Below are 13,760 nucleotides of genomic sequence, written 5' to 3'. Positions count from 1 at the left end.
AGAGTTCAATTCCCAGCACAGAAAGAAAAAGGAAGAGGGAGAGGGAGAGGAGGGGGAGGGGGGAAGGGAGAGGAAGAAGCTGGTGAAAAGATAAAGGATAGGGTGCAAACCAACTCCTAGTAAAGACTGGCCAACCAACAGGTGCTTGCCTGGGAATGACTTAGTATACCCCTACACATGAAGTGTACTTAGCTTAAATGAAAAACTTTGGATTTCAGATTTATCCATTCAACAATCCCTATACATCTTGCAGTACCGCAGGCTCTTGGAATTCAGCACAGAGACACCTGCCCTCATTGGTTCACAAGGACAGGCATATATACAACCAGAAACAAAAGTAAAAACAGCTAAGATGTGATGTACTAGGAGATGGTAAGTGCTGTGAAAAAAAAAGAAAAAGCAAGGGAGCAAGCAGAAGTGATGAGCCATTTTTACTTTCTACTTCTTGTGACTTTCACAAGTGAAAATGTGATTTCTAATGTCTTCTCATTTCCTCTACATTATGCATTAAAGGGGATGATAATCCACCCAAAGAAGAAACTGTTGGAAAACCTCATTCACGTGCAAATTACTCTAACCTGGTTTCCAAGATAGGTCTCATTTGGGGGGAAGCATTAGAGAATTCTTAAAACCAGCTATTTCATTCGGCAACAGCTAAATTAACAGTTTAAATCTAGTGAAAATGAATGAGTTTATTTATCTTTGGGAATTAATTTACATATAAGACAATGTAGGTCATTAAACCAATACAACTTGGGTAGTTTACCTGCTTTGCTATCTTGCTTCAAAACTGGTGGTAGGGCCGGGGATTTAGCTCAGCAGTTCGGTGGCCTGCCTTGCAAGCGCAAGGACCCAAGTTCAACCCCGGGTACCAAAAAAAAAAAAAAAACAAACAACAAAAAACTGGTGGTAGCCGAGCATGGCAGTACACGCCCGTAATCCCAGCACTTGGGAGGCTGAGGCAGGAGGATAGCTGTGAGTTTGAGACCAGCCTGGGCTACACAGTGAGTTCCAGGGCAGTTTGAACTTACATAGTGAGACCCTGTCTTAAACAAACAAACAAACAAACAAACCAACAACAACAAAAAACTGGTGGTTCTGCAGTCAGGTGTGAGTCCATCATCCTGACTCAACCCCTCAGACAACACTAGGCTTACACTATTAGCCAGAAGGATGGTAATTCCATCAGGTACTCTGGTTATTTTGCTAGGTGGTAATGAAATACTCCCTAAATAAAAACAATTATTAAGCACCACTGAATGACAAATACTCAGATAACCAGACAGATTTTTCTGCTCACAAATATATTCCGCCGCTAATTAGGAAAGCAAGCCCAGGAGAGACTTTGCTTATAAACAAGCCATAACACACTGTACCTAATAACCCTATTCTAGGGTCTTCTTTTCAGGCTGGAATTCTTCTCTTTAGGCAGTTTCTCACTGCTCCCATGAGCCAAAGACAAAAGCTTCATTTCACAACTATCTGACAGGTGTTTCTCATAGCTGTAGATTCCAGCTAACTTATATACATCCCCAAAGGGTCTCTTTGCTACTGAAAATGCTGAATCTAGAAGTCAGTGACATCTGGATTAGACAAGAGACTGGAGAAAAAATGCTTGCCTAAGAAGGCACTGTGAGCAAATGAGAAAGCATCTATAGATGGGTGTTTGAGAAGCCCAAACCAATATCCTTAAAGTGAAAACATTTTAGGTCACAATTTTGGACCTGAGAGGACTTCAACAACTCTTTGCTCACTGCTGGGTAGGCAAGAGACAAGCACCTCCTCCTGGAGTTCACTGCCCTCACTATGTGGGCTGGTACCATACCACCTTGCTGTGTGTATGTTCTCAGGGTTTCACAACAACCATCTACCATCAATACCAACAGCTCTAAAGAGGCAAACAGCAGCAGAAAACTGACATCCAAACTCAAAAGCCAATGAAAAATAAGTTATCTAACTCAAAACAAGATTAGCCAAACCTCAGATGTCCATATAAAAACTTGAACTAAAAAACAGCTGAAACTGTACAGTTTAGCTTAACTACACTGGTGTGAGTGGTTGAGGAATTCTTGGCTGCTTGAGTCTAATACTGTTGCCCCAAACCAGAGGTCCCAGGAGGGTGTCACCAGGCAAGGCCACCACAAAGCCCCACACCACTGAGAAGGCAAGCTTATCTCTCAGTTCCCAGAGTAACAGATTAGAAGCAGCCCATTAAAAGTGAAGAGGACAGTTAAAGGCACAGAAGCAGAAAGCAACAGCTGGCAATTTGATAGCACGCAAAGAGACAGCTATGATGTTTCACCAAAAGAAAAACCAGCCAAATTTTTAACTGCTATAAAAATGAGAAACAGCCTTAGTCAACTTGTGAAGATATCCCTCATTATATAGTCTTCTGAATAGACTGATGATGATCAGTTATGTGTTCCCAAGCTATCTCAAGTAAGTGAGGCACACTTATTTTTAAAATGTTTATTTTTTTTTTATTGTGGTAAAACAGAGAACATAAAATTTACTTTTTTTTTTTTTTTTTAAGACAGGGTCTTGCTATGTAGCCCAGGATGGCCTCAAACTTGTTCCTATTCCATCTTCCTAAGTGTAGGATGACAGATATACACCACCATACCCAGCACGATTTTAACTCAGTTTTAAGTGTACCATTCAGTAGCACCATTTATACATTTATAACGTAGTACAGTCACAATCACCACTATTCTTCTCAATAACTTTTTCATCACTCTAAATTAAAATTCTATGCAGTAAACAGTAACTCCTCACTTCCCCTTGCTCCTGGTAACTAGTACTGTTTTCTGTCTCTATAAATTTGACTACTTTAGGTGTATTATCTCCCATAAGTGAAATCATATAGTTATCTATCTGTCAGTTTGTGTGTGGCTGCTTTCAACTCAGCACAATATATTCAAGGTTGATCCATGTTGCAGCATGTGTCAAAATTTCCTTCCCTTTTAAGGTCAAACAGTATTTCGTGTGAACATACATTTTGTTTATCCATCTAGCTCTCCCAGAAACAGGCATTTAGGGATGCTTCTACCTTTTTCTTTTTCTTTTCTTTTCTTTTTTTCCTTTTCTGGTACCAGGGATCAAACTTGGGTCCTTGTGCTTGCAAGGCAGGCGGGAGAACCACTGAGCTAAATCCCTGGCCCTATCTTTTGGTTATTTTGAATAATACTATCAGCATTGGTGAAAGCACACCTCAGGGCAAGTTCTGATCATTCGTTCATCACAGAAAGTTTTCCATGTCAAATAACTAGCAGAAAAAGCTTAAGCACTTAAGATAGCAGGACCCCATTTCCCAGATTTCATGAAGGCTAAAGTGTAGCCAACAGGGTCTTGATAAATCAGACAAGCATTCTCGACATCTTCAGACTAAAAAGATGATGCTCTACGATGAAGACAGGAGGAAGAATACAGCAACAGGAACAAAGACAAAAGTTTAGTCACAGAATAGTTTGTGACTCAGTATAATGCAGTGTGAGCAAAAATTATGGTTAATCTAAATTAACAGTAGTACAGTAAAAGATACACTGCCATTAATCCCCCCTCAAACCCTTACCTGCCTTGAACATACTCATTCCATCATTCTTGCCACTTTCTAAAGAAGTTCTGAAAGTGCCCTCTCATATCTGCCTCCATGTCCTGAACTGATTCATAATGTTCTTTCAAGGTCATTTTGACTTTGGGGAAGAGCCACAAGTTCCACAGTGCCAGATCCAGTGAATAAGATAGATGAAGACACATTGCCATGTTTTTACCAGTTGCCTTTCTGCTGGATGACACTGAACAGTCGCATTCATCATATTTATCATATCTAGTAAAGATACTCATGAAAGAAACTTGCAGAACTCCTTCAGAATGATGGATAAGTGTGTCCCAAGCAAGGAGTATTTCCAACACCACCACCAGAGCTCGAACTCAGGACCTAATGCTTGCAAGGCAGGCATGGTGCTACTGAGCTAAATCCCCAAGCAAGGAGTATTTTGAGAGGGATTAATTATGTCTTTTATTGCAATTTAAGCATTCGGTTTACATTTCGATTGCATCTCATGTCTCTACTAGTAAGACTATGAGGATTCTAAATGCAACACTCAACTCCTGAACCGCAGTGAGACCTGGTATGAAGCAATGGTATGCAGAACTGCACAAATGGCACCCTGGGGACACCTTGAATACTGATGCCTGGGGGCCGGGGATTTAGCTCAGTGGTATCACCGTCTGCCTGGGAAGCACAAGGACCTAAGTTTCATCGCTGGTACAAAAAATAAATAAATTTTAAAAACTGACGCCTGGGCCCCTGCCCACAGAAATTGCAACAGAGTCTGGGTGTCCAAGTACTGAGAATGAAGTGATTCTAATATTCAAGCCATGTTTCCAAACCACTATACAACTAAGAACAATCAAGAAACAGAGCTGGTGGTGCCACTGTCTGCCTTGCAAGCACAAGGTCCTGAGTTTGATCCCCATAGGAAAAAAAGGGAGGGGGGGGAAGAGAAGGAGAGGGAGCTGGGCATGGTGGCACATGCCTATAATCCCAGCACACAGGAGGCAGGAGTATCACCATGAGTTTGAGGCCAGCTTGGGCTACATAGTGAATAAACCCCCAAGAAACAGAGAGCTACTTCAGAAGTCCATGAGTTTTCATAAACACATAACATATATAATACAATACACTCTCTAACTCTCATTTTCTCATAATCTGAAGCTCAATATTTCTTACTGGGTTAAATATAAATTTAAAAAGGCAAGGTGAAGTGTTCTTCCTGGATGCATTTGTACAACCATAACCAACAAAGGACTAGATGTGAGGGACTGAGTGGTCAATATGCAGCTAAGGCAGAAATGCCCTCATGTAGAGCAGATTTTCTGGGCTCACTGGTTTTCTCTCTAGTCCAAAAGCCAAAGGATGAGAAGAGGAATGATGTTATGTGATTTTTACTGCCAGCACTAAACATAACTGAAACCTGGCTGGCTGTCTTGCCACCTGGAGGGTAGGCAGGATAACACCAAAAGAACCAGCCAGAAATCCAAGGCTAATATTTTCCTCCCTTCCCACTTTTTTTTTTTTTTTCCTATGTCTTCTCAATGTACCATAGACAGCCAGCAATCTAGGACAGGCTCGAGTTTCCAAAGGTTCATCCAACACGTTTGTTCTTGGGGCTTCTCTGCTGAGTTCCCAGGGAGGAATGCTGTAAATGATGGCGGGGTGCCAGGACTAATCTAAATGAACAGAACCACTGATCCTTTTGGAGCCTGAGGCTTTAGGGCCTGGCCGACATCCAAGATCCCTCAGAGACAGAAGCATTGTGGGGCCAGTCCTCTGTGGCACGACAGTCAAGAACAGTGAAAGGTGGGCAGTTCTTCCCAGGCTTTATGCCATGAAGGCCGTTTAAAAGGTAAAGAACTACTTCACCCAGCTCCAAAAGAGAAGGTAAAACCATGCTTTACTGTGATTGCTTTCCCTACTGCAACAGCATAACATGACTTTGTGGCATTTATACTTTCCTAGTTTGCTAGTTTGCTATCAATTAGAGATTCTGTGAAGAGCAACAGTTAGCCGAGGGAACAAACCTTATAGGTGAAGCTGAACTTTGGTATCAATAAAGCCTATCGGGCAGGGTGTGGTGGCGCACGCCTGTAATCCCAGCACTCGGGAGGCTGAGGCAGAAGGATCGCTGTGAGTTTGAGACCAGCCTGGGCTACAAAGTGAGTTCCAGGTCAGTCTCAACTACATGATGAGACCCTGTCTCAAAAAAAAAAAAGCCTATCTGCCCAGAGAACCAGCTTAATGAAGCTGCTTCTAGAGCCTGGAATATCCTGTTTAGCTAAAAAGTGTTCCAGGTCAGTCTCAACTACATGATGAGACCCTGTCTCAAAAAAAAAAAAGCCTATCTGCCCAGAGAACCAGCTTAATGAAGCTGCTTCTAGAGCCTGGAATATCCTGTTTTCCCTGCATTCAATCTGCAGCATCTTAAATCTGCTGTAGGTAGCCTTCTCAGATATTCCTGTGGCCAGACTGTGTTTATTACAATCACAGGATCTAGTCAATGCTGAAAAACTAGATGCTTTCCCTCTGTCATCTATCTTGAACAATGCTGAAGTCCTAATGCAATAAGGAAATGGAAATGAGAGGGATACAGGCACAGATTGGAAAGAAAAAAAAAACTATCTTTGTTTGCACATGACATGACTGTCTACAAAGATCCCAAAGATTTGACAAAAAAGTTCTGGAATTAAGAAGCAAAGTTGCTGATACCAAGTTAATATACAAAGGTCAACTGCTTTCCTATATACCAGCAACAAACAAAATTTGAAATAAGAAGCAATCACAGTATCGTCCATGCTATGGTACTGTGATCTAGTTTGAGGCTCTTCTTTGCGGTATATACTATATGGGTATGGTCAACATCAACTGAGTGCTGCAGTATAAAGAAAGCAGAACATAATAAAAACATCACCACACAAAGCCCACACTCTCTGAAAGACATCCCTCAGCCTTCAAAGAACAGGGCAGGATGTGTGTAGACCAGCCTACATTATCTTTAGATGGCTGCTTAAGTGAGCAGGGTACCAAGAAGACCAACACACAGTGAAGTGGGAAACCAATGTACAGTCAGTCTCTTGACCTTCCAACCCCACTGAATTTCTAAAACACCACTCCACCCAAGTGCAAAGCTTTAAGCTGAAATTGAAAATCCAGGGATATAAAGACAGACAAGCCAATTTACAATTCTCTGAAAATCCACTTAATAAAGGAGGTGTGCTAACAGGGATATTTCTATTCTGATGGAGTTCTCTCTGGTTTTCTCAGGCCATAACTTCAGATGCTGTTTGTTGCCCACTTATTTTGTGCATGTGTGTGTGCGCGCGCACATACAAGTGTGCAAACATGCATACATGTGTGATTGTTCTCTGGTGGTGACATGTGACTATGCCATAAGGAGACCACATGAAACACATACTCCAGAACCAGCAAAACCTTGGTTCAGACATTACCCCAATGACTCTGGGCACGCACCTCAGCCCAAGGTGGGAATTTTTTAAGTCCTATTGTGTGTTCTTATAAGGGTGAAACAAAAGAACATATGTAAAAAAAGTGGGCACAGCTTGTAGTACAGGATTTAAAAATCAAAATATATGGTCCTTGCCCTCCAACACACAAAGAGGATGTAAAACAGGAGCCCTCAACTGTATTCTCAACACCCTAATAAAAGACACTGCAGGGCAGCTAGGTCTGTGTGGCCTCCTTTATGGATCCTTCAAATTTCAAAAGGGTCCAAGAGACCTGAGCAGGCCATTATAGACTGCAAGCTTACCAAGATGCACCTTCTGCAAACTTACTGAGAACTTTCTTCTTTTCTGTTGCTAAGAAAATATCAGATGAAATATATTCCTTCCTCAACTTCCAGAAAAACAATCTACAAAACAGAGATGTACTGAGGGCCCCCAATCTGCCCTCACACAGTTTTTAAATTGTGGTGAGAAGGGACCTTAAAATGCTTTGCAAGTCTGTCATCCATCAAAGACCAACATACTCCCACACCTTTCTTTGATATGTCTACTGGCTAAGTACAAGAAACTATTTGCATAGGTAATGGGTCCCTTTCAGAGCATTCTGACATTTCATTTGCTTTTGGATCTGCCTCTGTGCAGAGTTCAGGTCTACTAAGGGATGCCCGCACCAGTCCACAAAGAGACTGTACTGGCGTGCTCCAACTAGAGTCTTTTTTCCTCTGCATGTGGCCAGCTCTCATCACAGGAGATGATGTAAGACAGAGAAAGCAGCACAACAGTAGCATACACACACCCAACACCCTGGGAGTTCCCAAGAGACCAGCAGTAGGGAGGAAAAGATGCTGGTTGTATATGCTCCGATCTCCAATCTCAGGCATTTCTGCAATCTCATCTGTGAGGCAAAGGGAAAATAACAGTTCTGTTACATCCAGTACTGTTTCTAGCTGGAGAACACCTAAGAGCCACAATACAATGGCCTTCCTGATGCCAAGTGATGCAGCAGCTGACAACTGCCAGAAAGGCTCCTCTGTGCCTGCCTTGTGTTCACCCAGTTACGCACAACCCAACCTGGATGGACTTCCTTAAGCAATGGCTTACTGATGGACTCTGCAAAGGACACAAACATAGGCAGCTGTCCACAAACAAAAACACTGTAAGCACTGCTAGAATACCTGGCTTCTTTTTAGCCTGAACCTTGCATAAATCTATGGGAGGCTGTAGTCTACTCTAATGGCTTTCAAGAAAACTGCAAACCAAGTGTAGTGGTGCATATCTGTAATACCAGAACTCTAAGAGGCTGAGGCAGGAGGATCCCAAATTTGAGCCCAGGTTGGGCAACCTAACCTCGAGACTTAGTATGACTTGGTCTCCAGAATGAAAAAGAAGAAGACTGGGAGGGCCAGGGATTTAGCTCAGTGGTTCTGCTGCCCACCTGGCAAGCACAAGGACCTGAGTTCGATCTCTGGTACCAAAAACAAACAAACAAAAAAAGAAAGAAAGAAAAGAAAAAGACTGAGAATGTAACTTAGTGTGAGGGCCCTGGGTTCTGGACTTCGTACTGCTGAACGGAAGGAGGAAAATGCTTTCCTTGCATTCTTAGCATAAAAATTTGTGGTTTCCCCTTCCCTGAAAGAGATGAAAGAACTTCACAGCTTCCCTGACAACTTGTGAACTAAACCAAAATTATAACACTCTACTTCCTACAACCAGACAATCAGCTGCACAGCAAGAACACCCAATCACTCATACCTCATGAAATAATCCAACTCTATCTGAGGCCTGAAGAAGGAACACAGACCCACAAGAAGCACTCTGTCCCACACAACACAGGTTAATTTCTTGGGATGCCAGCACTTGGGTAACTGCTGGCACATCCTGATGTCACCTTTATGGGTCAGGACATAAGCATTATAGCATCTGCCTTCTTATGTTGGCATAGGAGCCCTTCCTTGGAGTGGCAATGCAAGCACAAATACTTGTAGACATGAGCACCTGGGGCCCAACACACCCGGAAAGTGGTTTACTGAAAGGAATACACTAGTTAAGGTAAAGAAGGGATTCTGTAACTTTACATTTGAGAAACCAAAGCGGCAAGACTGCATCTTAAAATAACAAAGAATCAGTGTGACCCCTGCATGCACACCCACTAGAGAGAAGAACCTACTCCTACCCGAGGAGCGAACAGCTATTCAAAAATGCTTAATATACATTTAACTTTGAGATAACTCAGTTGTGCTGATAGAGCAAAGCTGCTGCTTAGAATATTTTTCATACTAACGCTTACAGGAGTACTTTGGTCCAACTTTTAGTGTTGATTAAATCTCAAAGTATTGGGCCAGGGATCTAGCTCAGGGGCTCTGGTGCCCACTTCACAAGGACCAGAGTTTGATTCCTGGTACAAAAAAAAAAAAAAAAAAACTCACAAAATATTAAAGATACTTACTTTTGCATGGACAGGGAGTGGACAAAGATTTCTAAAAGTGTCAGAATCAAAACTCCTAATGGCTCCAACAACGGTACACCTTCAGGTCCACAAGGGAAAAAAGAGCATTAAACATGACAATTCTAGGGCAGGTGGTTCCGCTGCCTGCCTCACAAGCACAAGGACCCGAGTTCGATCCCTGGTACAAAAAAAGACAATTCTGCCTGTTGACTGAGATTTTTGTGATTAAACTGTGTAACTGTCATTACAATAAAATGCAAACAACAAAACAAAACAAAACAAAGCAAGCCCGCTAAGGAAAAGGCAGTCCGATAATTTAACTCCTATCACTACAATCAGTGGAATTACTCACCATAAAAATTCCCTTCATAGCCATGCATGCTGGTGTCCACCTGTAATCCCAGCACTCTGGGAGGATCACAAGTTTTAGCCCAGCCTGGGCAACTCAACAAGACCTGTCTCAAAGACAAGGTACGGGGGTGGAGGGGTTGTCTGCAGTCAGTGTGAAGATCCTGGATTTAACCCCGGGTACAAAAAACAAAAATTTCACAATCTGTGTGTGTGTGTGTGTGTGTGTGTGTGTGTGTGTGTGTATGCGTGTGCATGTGGTGTTGAGCAAAGACCTGCTATACAGTCCAGGCCCATCTTTTTCTTTTTTCTGCAGTACTGACAATTGAACACCAGGCCTTGGCAATGAACTGCCTCCCAGCCTTTTTATTTTTTATTCAAGGTCTCATTAAATTGCCATGGGTGAGCTAGAATGTGAGTTCTTCCTTGTTCAGTCTCTTGAGTGCTGGGATTATAGGAGTATGTCACCATGCCCAGCTTGCTGTTCTGTTTTTGATAGGATGCCAAGCACACAGACTCAATCTGTCACTGTTTTCCCCTTGTAATACTGGAGACTGAAGTCTAGGCCTTCACACTGAGCTAAATCCCCAGGCCCTTTTGATTTTTTTATTTTGAGACAGGATCTCACCGAGTCACCTAAGCTAGGTGCAAATTTGTGATCCACCTGCCTCAGCCCTCTAGACTGCTGGGATTACATGTGTGTACCAACAAGTCCAGCTCCTGTCACCTTTAACTGGGATGTGATGGCCACAAAAGGCCATAGCTCATAAAACCACTCCCCAGCTGTTTTATATTGGGATGCCTCCAGTTTTACAGATGTGGTTATCAGAGGAAGAAGAATCAGTAGGTACTTGATGGCTAATCATTAGCTGTCCTAGTCAACAGCTGCCACTATGAATGGAACCCCTGATCAAGATGCTAGCAAGGAGTGTGGTGGCAAACACTTGGGAGACTGAGGCAAGTGGATTACTGTTGTGTTCGAGGCCAACCTGGACTACAAAGCAAGACCTTGTCTCAATCAATCATCAATCAGTCAATCAACATTTCCCGTAAGACTCTATTTGCAATGCTTGCAGTCAATAGCCCTTTAGGCACTCATTCTGACACCTGACCATCAACAGGAGGATAAAAGCGCTCAGGGCACACAAAGAAATGCCCACCCATCATTACTCTCTTCTAGAGGTTAATTTAAATGCTGGTTGCAGAAATCTGTAAACCTACACAATCTCACTATGCTATTACTTCATAAATCATTCCCAGAAGGCATGCAGTGACACAAATGACAGACAACTACCAGATCCCCAGCTGTCTATTTGTTTGCCCACAGGAACACACTGTGTCTGCACACATGGTCACTGGCAGTCACTACACCAAGTGTTTCTGCCCCAGGAAGCTCTGCTCCACTCAATACCTTGAGATTCCCCACAATGGCTTGCAATAGTGGGCCAAGTAAGCAGAGTCTGGGACCCTGGAAAAAATTAGAATATGTTCTTATGCTTTCATTTCTATCACACGAAGCCAGCTCTAGGTCTAACTAAGCATTTGCCTGCACCAGGCAGGCTCAGCATGTGGTGTACATTCTCTAGGCTTCCAGTGTCCTGCCACGGAGTTCGCTAAGCAGACAAACCCAGCCTGGCCACCATGCCTACAATAGCTGGCAGGCAATGTACAAGCAGCAATTTTCCCAGTTAAGCGCCAACTTTCCCAAAGAGTCCACATTCTTACATAATGTAGTTGGGACTCAGACCAGCAAGGAATTACTAAATGCCTATGAAGGCATGGGGCTCAATGTGTTTGCATGCTGTTTTACAATCACATGGGAACCTTGGATGCACTAGGGTCTAGGATCTGTTTTGCAGCCAAGAAATCTGATGGGAGGGGGCCCCAAAACAGTAATTTATCTGAGTTCACACTGCCCATTGATAGATTTGGACTCCTCATTATATACTCAAGAATTAGTACTAGATGGATCAAGGTATAAATTAGGCAGGCAAAACTTTACAACTTTTAGAATACAGAATACAGTAATACCTTGGTTCATGAATGCTTCTGTTTGCAAACAATTCAGTTCTCAAACAAAAGCATCTGATAAAATTTCGCTCCCATTCACAAACTCCACATCCAGTAACAAAACCACCAGGGCAATCTCCCCAACACAAACACAAATGGGGCCATCTTCCCCAAAATCATAAAACAAAATCGAATCATCACTTTTTTTTTCTAGTACCAGAGATGGAATTCGGGATCTTAACGTTTGTAGGGCAGGCAGCAGAACCACTGAGCTAAATCCCCAGCCCCGATAAAACCAATTACGTTCATAAGCTGAAGTACTACTGAATATTTTACTTAAAGGAGGTATTCTCATCAGCCACAAAACAAAGATTCATAAATTCATATACATTAAAATTAAGATAATCTTAAGCAGGCCAAGGTGGTATACTTCTGTAATCCCATCACTTTGGGAGGTTGAAGCAGAAGAATCCCAAGTTTGAGCCTAAACTGGGTAACTTAATGAGATATTGTCTCAAAACACAAAATAAAAACCAGGCTGCAGATATAGCTCAGTGCGGAAAGCCCTGGGTTCGATCCCCAGTGTCACCCCCTCCTCCAAAACATCTGCATATCAAAAGATGCGCAGGGCATGGTGGCATACGACTGCAATCCCAGCACGTGGGAGGCTGAGGCAGGAGGATCACTGTGAGTTTGAGACCAGCCTGGGCTACATAGTGAGTTCCAGTTCAGCCTCAACTACATAGTGAGACCCTGTCTCAAAAAAAAAAAAAAAAAAAAAAGGAAAGAAAGAAAAGATGTTACAGGGAATAGGGGAAGCAAAAAAAGCAAAAGAGAGGAACAGACATTTCAACAAGGTCAATAAATACGCAAAAGTTTTGGCCTGAAGAAGCTACCACACGGGTATGGTGATGCAGCCGCGGTAGAAACCATTCAAGGGCAGGTAGCTGCAGATCAGCTTCTGTGATCCACAATGGCTCTAACAGTAACTCTCAATCTCAATAACGAGGTTGTAAAGATGAGAAAAGAAGAGAATACAAGTTGTAGTCATCAGAAAACTTGTCAGGAATGTTGGCAGGCTGAAATTTTTTTAAAAAACAGATACTGAAGATTCACCATTAAAAAAACATCAAAGACAGGCACAACGATTGCTAGAAGAAATCCATGCCATGAAAGAATTGAAACTTGATGTAGTAACTAAATCTGCTCTTGGTGATATCTACTTTGAAAAGATCTGCAAGAAGCCAGATTCTTCTGCGACTGAAAGAGCAATTACCAGACTAGCGGAACATTCTCTTCTAAAGAAAAAAATAGATATACTAAAAGCTGCTGTCCAAGCCTTTAAAGATGCAAGAGATGCCAGGCGTGGTGGTGAACGCCTGTAATCCCAGCACTCGGGAGGCTGAGGCAGGAGGATTGCTGTGAGTTCCAGACCAGCCTGGGCTACACAGTGAGTTGCAGGTGAGTCTCAACTACATAGCGAGACCCTGCCTCAAAAAAAAAAAAAAAAAAAAAAAAAAAAAAAAAAAAAAAAAAAAAAAAAAGATGCAAGAGAAACTACTACTGGAGTTACTACAGAAGGAAATCATTCTGAGGATACTTTGTATTCAGATGATGAAGAAAGTAAGTCACAACATGAAAGAACTAAGATCACTAAGCAGAAAGTGAAAAAAGCTAAAATACAGGCAAAGAAACCAATAAATAACTCAAAAGAAAAAATGGCCACAATGGAATGTGGACCCAAAGCAGTGAACATTCCAAATTCTCCATCAAATCTTTTGGGAAAGGATTCTGCAGTTCCCCCTCAGCCCCAGAAGATACCTGCTGACCCATATATGAAAATATAAGTAAAAAGAGCTGGGCGTGGTGGCACATGCCTGTAATCCCAGCACTTGGGAGGCTGAGGCAGGAGGATCACTGTAAGTTCGAGACC

The 13,760-nt window shown here is 42.4% G+C and overlaps 1 pseudogene; it reads left to right on the top strand.

Moving 5' to 3' along the window:
- The first annotated feature begins 12,622 nt into the window (after positions 1-12,622).
- On the top strand, positions 12,623-13,674 carry LOC104873504 (annotated as a pseudogene).
- Positions 13,675-13,760: the final 86 nt, after the last annotated feature.

The sequence above is a fragment of the Fukomys damarensis genome, unplaced genomic scaffold (assembly GCF_012274545.1).
Source record: "Fukomys damarensis isolate Sample0158 unplaced genomic scaffold, DMR_v1.0_HiC HiC_scaffold_37, whole genome shotgun sequence".
Classification (NCBI taxonomy): Eukaryota; Metazoa; Chordata; class Mammalia; order Rodentia; family Bathyergidae; genus Fukomys; species Fukomys damarensis.
Note: the sequence above shows the minus strand (reverse complement) of the source record. Positions and strands in the feature narration are given on the sequence as shown.